General features: G+C 33.3%; 1 protein-coding gene and 1 long non-coding RNA gene across 2 annotated transcripts in view; both read right to left on the bottom strand.

The window, feature by feature from the left end:
- The window catches only part of Stacl (SH3 and cysteine-rich domain-containing protein), a 240838-nt gene extending 233433 nt beyond the window's left edge, over positions 1–7405 (bottom strand). Inside the window, exon 1 of the mRNA XM_075313433.1 lies at positions 5764–7405. The gene's annotated coding sequence lies outside the window, so the exon portion shown is untranslated. The remainder of the gene's footprint in view (positions 1–5763) is intronic.
- Positions 7406–9659: 2254 nt separating this feature from the next.
- LOC142241860 (uncharacterized) lies at positions 9660–10438 on the bottom strand. The gene is made up of 4 exons (XR_012723845.1): positions 10368–10438; positions 10170–10235; positions 9965–10041; positions 9660–9871 (listed from the first exon to the last, which is right to left on the bottom strand). It is a non-coding gene; the product is annotated as an uncharacterized LOC142241860 (long non-coding RNA).
- Positions 10439–12249: the final 1811 nt, after the last annotated feature.

The raw sequence follows: 12249 nt of genomic DNA on the forward strand, positions 1-12249 counted from the left end.
CTCATGTTTTGAGTCAACATCTAGACTCAAAACATGAGCAAGGAAAGGTCCGATTAAGCCCATGCACGGCGGACACATTGATCATTATACCACGGTGACAGTGATTTTATTCAAGTGGAAGCAAACGCTTCCAAGTGGAAGCAAACACCTCCACTGTGCAACAGCAAGACTTTTAGGAGACATTCAAATTCCAAAGAACAAAAAAAAGAACACACCCAGTGATTTGTATGTGCGTGTGTGTGTGTTAATGTGTAACGACCCATCTAAGAATGTAAAAGTAAAGCTAAATTTTAGTGCGTTTATCCAGTTCAAAGGGACAATGTGTAACACAGGTGCCTCCAAAAGTTAAGTGAACTCTAATGGAAATATTACACATGCCTTCTCCCCCGCCTCTTACATACATACCCATACATGCTAACAATAACACTAACAAACTCACACTCCACAATACACCAGCAAATTGATTTAAATGTGGGTTATAGCAACGCCATCATTGATCACCACACCACCCAACAGCAATCGGAAAAGTGGCATTAACGAGTCATTTGCGTCACACTTTTAAAATAATGTCGACTTTCTTCCTTGCTCGAAATCGAAAGGAATCGCCAAGAAGTCATTGTAGCCTTGCACTGCAGCACAGTAATCCCCCCATTATATGACGGGAAGAGTAATAAATGATTTGATGCCGACAAACATAATCGTGTCAGCAGGCGTTTAAATGCGTATTTGTGCACATTTCCCTACTCCGGATAACGAATACGATGTGGGTGACCTTAAATTGTGGCACTATTACAACTAAAATAGATCATTTGCTCATTTTTTGAATGGTAGAAGTTGGTCGAGAAATTTTCAATGAACGGCAAATAGCAAGAGAAAGAAAAACATTGGAATCGGTAAACTATCACACGATTCAATGTATCTCCCAATGACAAGCAATGAAGAAGCTACATTCAAATGGTTATGCATCCATTTAATAAGTTACAACTACACATAAATTTGGGGAATCTGGACTTTAAGAAATATTTCCGAATATGACTCAAATATGTGTTCCATCACGGCATGAAACAAAACAAGTATATACGGCCGTAAGTTCGGCCAGGCCGAATCTTATGTACCCTCCACCATGGATTGCGTAGAAACTTCTACGAAAGACTGTCATCCACAAATGTCAACTCACTCGGATGAAATTTGCTCCTCCAAGAGGCTCCAAAACCAAATCTCGGGATCGGTTTATATGGGGGCTATAAATGATTATGGACTGATATGGACCACTTTTGTCATGGTTGCTAAATATCATATACTACCAACACGTACCAAATTTCAACCAGATCGGATGAATTTTGCTTCTCCAAAAGGCACCGGAGCTATATATAATTATGGACCGATATGGACCAATGCATGGATGTTAGAGACCATATACTAACACCATGTACCAAATTTCAGCCGGATCGGATGAAATTTGCTTCTCTTAGAGCAATCGCAAGCCAAATTTGGGGGTCCGCTTATATGGGGCCTATACGTAAAAGTGGACCGATATGGCCCATTTGCAATACCATCCGACCTACGTCAATAACAACTACTTGTGCCAAGTTTCAAGTCGATAGCTAGTTTCGTTCGGAAGTTAGCGTGATTTCAACAAACGGACGGACATGCTCAGATCGACTCAGAATTTCACCACGACCCAGAATATATATACTTTATGGGGTCTTAGATCAATATTTCGATGTGTTACAAACGGAATGACAAAGTTAATATACCCGCATCCTACGGTGGAGGGTATAATTAAAAACTTACACACGACAATAAACAGAGAGTTAAGAGTGGAGTGTATAATCGCTTCTCCTTCGTGACTATCCGTGTGCCATATGGGAATTTCGATTAATAAAATGTTAATCATGATCTCATCTCCAGCTTCAACAATCTCTACCAGTGTAAAAATTGTGGGATCTGATTAGATATCAAAATTGGTCACTTTATATTTAAACAGATATACCCAGATATGGTGATATAGATTTAGATATAATTAGATAAAATTCCATATATGATGAGATCTAACGTCAGATCTAACTATATATAGGGATAGATATAATTATATCTAAGACATTAGATACAGGCCAATATTGAGATCATATCAGATCCATAGTAATCAGATATGAGTAGATCTTACCACACCGAAAAAAAGTGAACTGTTTTATAGGAAGAATGAACTACCACGCACGAAAATTGAACTAAATTTTACTCCACATTTTGAGATTTCCACAAAGCGTTGTTAAAACCAGGAAATTTTAATGCACTGTTGTACTTTTTAACTGCAGTTCACGAAATTACATTATCTCATAGAAAAAAAATAACTAAAAGTAAAGAAGAAAATCATTGGCGCCAAATCATGACCATTTTAACCATCGTACGAAAATCATCTTTTGCTTTAGTTCATATTGAACTTATGTGTACGGTCATTGAACTTAAAAAAAAGTAAGATTTTATTAAGCTGTGGAAAATTTCGATAAAAATAATAAAATTTAACTACAAGCAACTAAATGTTTTCCAATAAAAATAAGTTAAATTTAGCGTTAGCTTAACTACCGAAATTTTTTTTCTGTGCATATCTAATGGTAGCAAATTGGATCTCTCAATTTTTACTAGGGTTCTCACAAAAATGAAGCATTGCTTCAGGACGAAATTTTAAAAAATCCCACGCTGAAAAAAGCTGCCCGGTTCCGAAGATTTTGTCTTTATTTTAAAAGTTTTAGCATTGATTCCGAGCCAAAGAAACGAAAAATACAAGTAAGGATACTTTTAAGATACAATTCTGTTTTAAATTTGGGTTTTGTGTATTTGACTCTAGGAAGCAAATTTTAATTTTTCGCATTTTCAGCTTTTTTCTTCATATGCCATGTTTTAAGTAAAAAACCTCTTTAAAATAAAGTTTTGAAAAACATGTCCTATATTTGAACGAATATTTGCTTTGTCGTCAAGATGCAAAAAAGACAACAACAAATTTAAAGACAATTTCATTAATTTTAAAGAATTTTTCTGAATTATTAAATTCAAGTTGACCTTAGCCCAAAAATTTTTTCTTTCATGGTATGATGCCCATTTTTAAGTCAAATCACTTAATTATAAGGACATTCCGACTTCATTGAAAATTTTATCGACTTTTGGACAAGGAAAAAACTTTATATTAGAGAAATGCGTCTTATATGCTAAGCAAAATTTCCATTCATATTTTGAAGACATGAAATCTTTGACCTCACGACAATATTTTTTTCAGTGCATATATATTTTCTCACAAGGAATTTTCTTCACACACGGGCGAAAATTTCAAATGTATGGAAATTGTAAAAACGACTCATTGTAAAGAGATTTTTCCATCACAAACAAAATTTGAAGAAAAAACTACTTTCGTTCGTTAAAATTACATCAGAGAAAATTGTTTTTCCAGGCTAGCAAAAATATTCGTGTTTTGCAATGCTATGATAGAACCCATGGCGCTCTGTGTTCCAATCTGCCATGACAACTAATGCAGCAATATTGCTCATTTGACATTACGAATACGTCAGAATCCATATAATATGGGCACCTGGACATGCCGGAATAAGAGAAAACACATAAACAAATGAACTGGCGTTAAGAGCTAGGGCACAAAGAGAAATGAACTAGGGAAGGTCATCGAAAATCCTATGAGATGATCCAAACAATAAGAGAGTGAGTGACACGAAGTTGTCACGTCAGTCGTCAACAAAGTTCAAACCAACTCTCGTGATTATGCATAAATGGGATTAAAACAATTATGTGCATGAGCCTAAGTGAAAACTAAATTAGGTTCGTGAATGTGCGTGAATAAAATTTATGCAAAATTTTGTTTACCAACAATCACGCTCACGATGACGTTATAATTCTTGCTCATATGCTAATCACGCTTGTTATCTGAATAATTTAATCTGGCTGGCGACCATATTTTTTATTTTTGCTCATTCCTAGTTTCAAAATGCCTTGAATTTCTCGTCAGTCGTGTATCGTGCGTGAGTCTTTAAAATTTGCGAATGAACGAATCCCTCGTGAATCTACAGAGAACTATTGAAAGAGAGTAGGACGACAGTTATGAGAGCCGAGATAATCATGATCGAGCACCTAGGTAAACCTCTGCTGAATAGGAGCCGTGTGGATGTTGGTTGTGTAAATATAACCATAGCGATGGACGAACATTTGTTTACGTGACGACGGAATACCGTGACGGCTAACGGCGTGTCGCCAAATTACAATATATTCTAATTCCTTGGCGGAAAATGGTATAGTGTTGTGGTCTATTAGCTATTTTGTCATAATTACCTGTGATATTGGTTGCCTGATGTTACGACACGATTACACTATCTTGTGCATTGTCAGATTCTACCTTTAGAAAGTTTTGTTACACTCAGAAATTAATCAGCATATTATTTTCGGAAAACTTGAATTTTTTCTTGCACTTCGAAAACCAACTCAAACTCAATTTTTGGATATAACCTAACAGGCTTTTTAGAAATTTCAACATTTGGTTACATCAAAATGTGACTTTTGGACCCCTTTCTAATTTGTAGAAACGTTTAGGGGCGAGCCCTTTTGACTTTTTTGTGTGTAAAAAACCTACGAATAAATATTGAACACCATCCCTGCAAAACATACTTCAGCAGTAAGAGTTTAGTTGCGCTTTTTGGTATACAATAAAGTAGGCAGTGCATCCACACTGTATGAATCGGTGGCAATAACGTAAACGAGTAATCAAACAAGATTATGATCATTCGTTTACGTTATTGTATCCAATTCATGTAGTATAGATGCATGAACGGTAGTGCTGTTTTCCTTCACGACAACAAAGCTATACTCGAGATTATTTACCACTTCTGAGCAATATTTCTATTAAAATGAGCAATTATATCGGCGCTATGTAGAAGCTGCTCTAAATCGGGGTATCGCCCACAAAAATCAGCGCTTATTCGGTTGTTTTGTAAGCAGTTGGTACTGCCTCTCTCCCTTACAATCCTGATGAAATAGTGTTCCATTTTCTGCTGGGGTTGTCCACACTGCTCGCACAAAATGTCCCTAATAAAATTTGGAATATACAGCGTTGGCAGGTGTCAAATGGGGTCACTTAACAATTCACAATAAGTTTCATTAGTTGAGGAAAAGTTACAAAATAAGGTAAGTACTATGTTCCGTTTTCAAGGTGAAAAACATCTTATTTTCACAAGCAAAGTCCTGCAAGATGATTGGATGAACGGTCGTTTCGTTCTATATTTCATGCTTTTTATGAAAGATTTCGTAATTTTCATGAAAAATATTCGCATTTTTTATGAAAACGTCGCATACTTGGTTATAGTAACGACAATGAAAAATGTCATCAGATTGGTTGCCTTACTTATATTGGCAACTTTCTAACAATGAAGTGAGAAGTACTATAGACTTGCATTAAAGAATAGTATAAAGAAATGTAGTTGGCGGGAATTTGTCAACTTCTTCATAATTTTAACGAAAAATTTTCATATGCAATTTTAACGCAAAATATTCATAAAGTCGTTAAAACTTCTTCACCAAGCCAATGAGGTGCGAAGAAAGTTTCGTTGAAGATACGATCATTTTACAAAAAAAAAAAATCATGTAGGATATTTTGTATATTAGTAAAAAGTCCTTCGAAATATTTACGAAAATCAATGAAAAACTCTTTGCTTTTGTAAATTCAACCCTTACATGATAACCTTCACCTTTTTCATAGCGACCATAACTTACCTTGTTGTAGAAAAAATACAGCGATATAAAATAGAAAGTGGTCCAAAAATAATCCCTTTGGTCTGATTCGTAGAGAAGAGTAGAAAAATATTGATTTGCTTGAGTTATGCTGTTGTTGTAGAGATATATCAGTTGTTGTTGTTATTATTATTATTAATTTGTATAGATCATTATCATCGCTATAGTTGTGGGTTGTTTTGGATATGTCGTCGTCGTAGTCGTTGACGATGGATATTCAAAATAAGAAAACACTTTTCGTTAAAATTATTCACATTTCGATGCCTGGTAAAATACAACAACTTTTCTTTTTCAGTTTGTTTTTCAATTTTTTTTTTTTGCTTTTTATTTTCAAATTTCTTTTTTATTTCTTTTCAAAAACTTTTTTATGGCTTTGCTTTTTTATTGAGTTTTTGATGTAATTTTTTTTTTTACAATTCAACTCAATCTGGGAGACAGACACTCTTGCTCACTCACTCACTTTAAATTAAGCACTCAAAACTCGAAAATTCTTCCGTCGTTGTTTGTCGTTTTGATTTAATGAATTTCAAATCCGTATAATGATTGCAAATCGAGACGTTGCTGTTGTTGTTAGCGACGGACTATCGGAACCTGCTTGCGACGGATGTGGTGGACCAACAAATCTGAACTGAAAGCCCCCAGAAAACAAATCTCATTCTCTAACGAAAATCTTCCGCTTTTCAAACGAGCGTTGCACCGATTCTTTGCAACAACACAACAGCAGCGACGACGACATCTGTGTCCATTTTATTTTTGAAAATATCAACGGACAGACAGTCAGACAAGCCACCTGCCGGACAAACAGATGATGTGCATAGATATATCTACGAGGGGGGAAAAGATTCCTTCAGTGTGTAATAGTAGTTGTGGTCGGTGACTCGTTGTGGTTTTTTTGTTGTTGCTCACGACTCTTGTTATTAATGCTGCTGCTGCTGTTGTTGTCAGTTATTTCTATGTTCACATCCATTCTCACCTCGCTCTCTCTCAATCTTCTTTCGTTTGATTTCTGCGATTTGCTTGCTTTGGCTGTGTGGTGATGATTCGATTTTAGTTGGTGGCACTGTCACTCAGTCACCTAACCTTGCTCAATTTTGCCTTTTTTTTCTTTGATTTGTTACCCTCTGCCACTTTCAGTGGTAGTTGGGGTTGTTGGTCCACCCTCTTCCCACACCACCGCTGGCGACCCTTGTAGCCTGATGCTTTCAATTCGATTAATTCGTGACGTGTACGCACTCATACGATGATGAACATGACTTCTATACTCACTGTTCTCTGAGAGTGTGTGTACGTGTATGTAGCGTTGTCTGCCTTTGGTTATTGGATGGATGTTGGTACTTCTGTTGTTTGTTGGCTTTGTTCGATGTTGACGTTTTAATTGGTTTTATGATCTTCTGTGACGTACTCAAGTGTAAAAGCATTCGCAAGCATTAGTATGAGTTCGTTGGTGTGTGAAATTGTCACTGTCATGTTGTCACAGCTATCGATATCCGAGAGATGCAAGTGACTTCAACCAGTGACAAAAGAGAGCATGAGAAAGTTCAATTGAATTTTCAGGCTGCCGATACTACACGGTGTGTCAGTGAGCATTATCAATTCGCCACAAACAAATTTTAATGCACATACAGGCAACAACAAGGACTTCTTATACTCCACCTGCAAATATACGATATAAAAAGTCGAAAAAGCACTTTAGAAGATAAATAAAAAAATACACAAAGAAGATATTTAGAAAACAATAATGGAAATGCCATAGCAAGGCAACAGTGCAAAAATATTGAGTACATGTTTGCAATTATTTGGAAAGTAAGCATGCAAATTTATTTGCTAACTTATCAATCCATTTACTTAAGAATGTGAAAGGGAAGAAACATTCGGAGATGTAGTTTGGGTGTAAAAAAAAAACAAATAACCCTAGAGGGAACATATCCCTACAACTCAAATTTAAATTCAAACACTGTTGCGAAGACGATGGATTGTGGCCGACTCATGAATGTTGCTCATCACGGACCCTTCGTCCTCGAGATCATTCCGAGCCCTATTCTTGTTTTGTATCATAGAAGCGAAATTTTGGAAATTAAATTGCAAATTGCACTCTGAAGAATAGTATATAGACAACGAAATGCCGACAACTAGCAAGGTATGCTGGAAGTATTTAAACTGAAAAAAATTCCGTAGTTTAACTAACGCTGAATTTAACTTATTTTTATTGCAAACAAATTATTTGCGTGTGTTTTGGTTTTTTTTATTGTTGGTTTGGTCTTCAATCATATTTGTTGTTATGATTTCAGCTTAAAACCATTGCGTTGACTAAATTATAAGAGTAGCATAAGCACTAGAGCAAAAATATATTTGTCAAATTTATTTGCTTGTAGTTAAATTTTATTACTTTTTAATTATTTTCCACAGCCCAATTTTTTTAAGTATATATCAAACATTTTATGAACTAAACGTGGGTATAAAGTTCAATATGAACTAAACACATATGTTCAATATGAACTACTGTGCGCGTAAAAAGTCATGATTTGGCGCCAATGATTTTTTCTTTACTTTTAGTTAATTTTTTCTTCGATAAGAGGCTGTAATTTCGTGAGTTAAAAAGTACACCAGGGTGAAGTATAATCTAGTTAAATTTTCCCACAAATTAGTTCATTATCACTTTTTTGTGTTTATTCAGATGAGCTTCTAAAAGAACGAGTAATTTTTGCTTCGATTTTTACAAATATGATCATATTATAGTCACCGTGGGACAATTGTTAGCAAGCCCGCCTTGCATACAAAGGGTTGTGTTCGAGCGAACACCAAAAAGTTTCTCAGTAATGCTGGTGACATTTCCGAGTGTTTCTAAGCTTCTCTATGTGGTTTCACCGCAATGTGAAACGCCGTTCGGGCTCGGCTATAAAACAGGAGGATCCTTGTTATTGAGCTAAATATGTATCGTTCAAAAATACTATGTTTCACATTAGGCATGCACTGGTAGAAAAAAAATTAATGAAATTTTCTTTGTGTATATATATTTTTAGGGCGCCAATTGGTTACCTCCATTATTTTACTTGCAGGTCTCTCTTTATAAACACATATATGTTTATAGGTTATTTCTAAATTAATAGATGTTTGCATCCAAGCATATTATATTTACAAACATTTTATGCCCCAAACATAATATGTTCTAACATACTAACATATATGTCCCAAACATGTTATGCTAGTTTATGAACATTATATGCTTGCACTTAAAAATATTGTGTTAAAAAATTAGAGTTCCAAACATATAATTTTGACACCCAAACATATGAAAAACAGTCTTTTTCGTCCGTGCAGTGATAAGAAAGAATGTTACCACTGTGGTATCACAATAGACTGAATAGTCTACGTGAGACTGAAATGTCGGGCTGCCACTATACCTAACCTAACATATCTATCATATTATACTTATTTATTAATCCGACCCCTCCAATCTTCTTGTTGTACCTCATAAAATTGCAATATCACCCGCAACGATTTAGATATGGATGTAGCTCTCATATACACTGAAAAAACAGTGAACCCTTTTCCATTGCAAAATGAACTAAACTGTAGTAACATTGACCATGATTTAGCCCTTAAGATTTTTTTCAACTTGTCTAGTTTATAATTCTCTTAAGTTTTAGTTCATCTATAACATTGTAGTTTAGTTCATTTCTACAACACCATAAGATTTATATACCCCTACCAAGTTAAAAAGTCAGTATTATTTTGTTTTACTTGCTTATTTTGTGGGAAACCCGATAATAAAAATTGGTTAACAGTCTCTTTAAAATGTCGACGACTAAACTATTTTTAAATCAATCATTCCACAGTACAGAGAAATTAAATAATTAAAGGAACAACAAACCGTTTTACTATTATGAAAATTTTCATACATTAAAATTAAACTTTCTTTAAGCAAAAGTATTTTATTATAAAAACTTATGATGAAAGTTCTTAATACAATGTTTTTGTGAATAAAAATTATGACCACGTGGAACAGAGAGTAGTTCATTTGAACCCGCTGTTTGGACATTTTGACTTATCCTTTTTTTATTCATCGTAGGTAATTTTTTCACATATCTTGCTGGAAAAAATGGAAACAATAATGAAAATTGTTAAAAATTAACACCATGTAATGAAATATAATTTTAATTCTTCATTTTAGCTTGTAACTTACCATATTTGGGGGCATTTTATCGAATGGTGTAAGGAATTCAACTTTTCTTTGGAAAACGTATCTCATAAAATTGGTACCTGAAACAATTAGGAAATAATGAAGTATTCTATATAAACTCATAAAACTGTGTTGTTATCGATGTGAAGGATATAATAAAATAAATATTCTAGTTGAAAGAAAGCCAGAGTTTTAATATAAAACTTACCAATTCTCTATTAAATTGTACGCTGAGGGGAAATATAAAAAGTTGTCCAAATTTATTTGGGCTATTCTGAAATTAAATATTTATTTTTTACATTAAATAAAATTATTAAATAGGTTTCCAAAAAATCGAATGAAAAAAATAATATTATGCATAAAAAACACAAATATTCTGATTAAAAGAAAGTTAAAGAATCCTTACCAATTCACTATTAAATTACAAGCAAAGGAGTACCAACATTTTTTTCAAATTTTTAAGGGGTTATTCTGAAATTAAATATTTGTTTTTTTACATTGAAATATTACATTGGTTTCCAAAAAATTGATTAAAGAAATACTAAAATAAGGTATTAAAAACTATAATTTTGATGATAAAAAGGTCATAAAAACGTAAATATTCTAGTTGAAAGAAAGCCAAATTTTAAAAGAAAACTTACCAATTCTCTATTTTCGAACCCATCTGGAATTGCTCTGAAATTAAATATTGCTTTTACAACAAAGAAAAACATTAAACTGGTTTCCAAAAAAAAAAAATAATTAACAAATAATAATATACATACAAAATATTATTTTTAAAAGAAAGCCATATTAAAAAAAACAATACTTACCAATTTATGGCTAAACTATACGCTGAGATATAACAAAAATTGTCCAAATTCATCTGGAATTGAATATTATTTTTTTACATTGAATAATAAAAAATTTCAATACACTTTCAATTTCAACATATTTTCTAAAATATTCTTAATAACTTTTCTCGAAACTACCGATAAAATATTAATAACTTACATTTAAAATGTTTAATAAACAAACACCAATATATGTCTCAAAATTCCAAAATATTCCATGCCTTTATATTCCCTTGTTGCATATTAAAAGATGCAACAGCCCACGCCAACGCCAACTATACAACTGAAGCATGCCAAACAAAACCAAGCAAAGCCAAAACATTCCTACAACAACAAAAACACATGTGCCTTTATTGAAAACAACACCTCATCCAGCCAATAAACCATCCAAGAATAACAAACACACACACAAACCACTAAATAACCAAAATAAAAACAACCCCACGCTCATGTATACACAACAAAACTCAAGTAACATCATCTTTACATTAATCACATTCCACTATGCCGATAAAGATCTCTGTACTATGCATTAGTTCATCGCATCTGCTGACAATTTACTCTGAGAATAATATTCGTAAAGGCACACCAGTTTATGAACGATGAAACGTTTAACTTAAAATTTGCAAAATTTTCATGAAATGTTATCTACCATTTTTGACGAAAATGTCTATAAATTTAATTACATGTGAACTAAAAATATTTCATTGGGTAATTTTTTACCAACAATTATTAATTATAGGAATTGTCAGTAAGAAATTGCTATCCACTTTCAAGTTCATTTTTCGTAAAAAAAATATTTTCTCATACAAAAAAATCTTATAGTAAATTGCACTTATTATTTAGAAAATACTTTACATTTCACAAGTAGTTTTATAGCATAACAAACGAATTTTTAACTACCAGTTAAGAAATTTTTTAAGGAAATTTCCATCGTATTTTGTAGGCCATGAACTAAACGATTGCTACTTAGAATTTGTAAAATTTCCTTTCGAGTAGTTAATTTTCGTTGAAGATACGAAAAATGAACTAATATTCTGGAAAATTCTTGTAATAAATTATTGTAAAAATCTTCTTAAATTTACGAGACACTTTTTTTCTGTGTAGTATTATATGTAGCTCTCATATAGTATGTATTACCCGATTTTAACTAGTCTACTCTCTTAGGATAGCTCCGTGATGAGGGTTCGTTTTGTATTTAGCATCAGCACCTGATTGCAAGAGTACATTACGTTCTTCTCCTCGTTTCAGATGGTTACAACATTATTTTCACATGAAGAACACTTGTTTACTTTAACATAATCTTGTATGACACATTTGTAGATTAAATGTTCAATATTTATTGAATATAACGCTGCGGATAATAAAAAGTCATAACATTTTATGGCATTTAAGGACACACATGCTTCGTGTACTTCAAAAATCGCCACACACAAAGACAGCATTAAGGAGACC

Source organism: Haematobia irritans, chromosome 5 (assembly GCF_050003625.1).
Source record: "Haematobia irritans isolate KBUSLIRL chromosome 5, ASM5000362v1, whole genome shotgun sequence".
Classification (NCBI taxonomy): Eukaryota; Metazoa; Arthropoda; class Insecta; order Diptera; family Muscidae; genus Haematobia; species Haematobia irritans.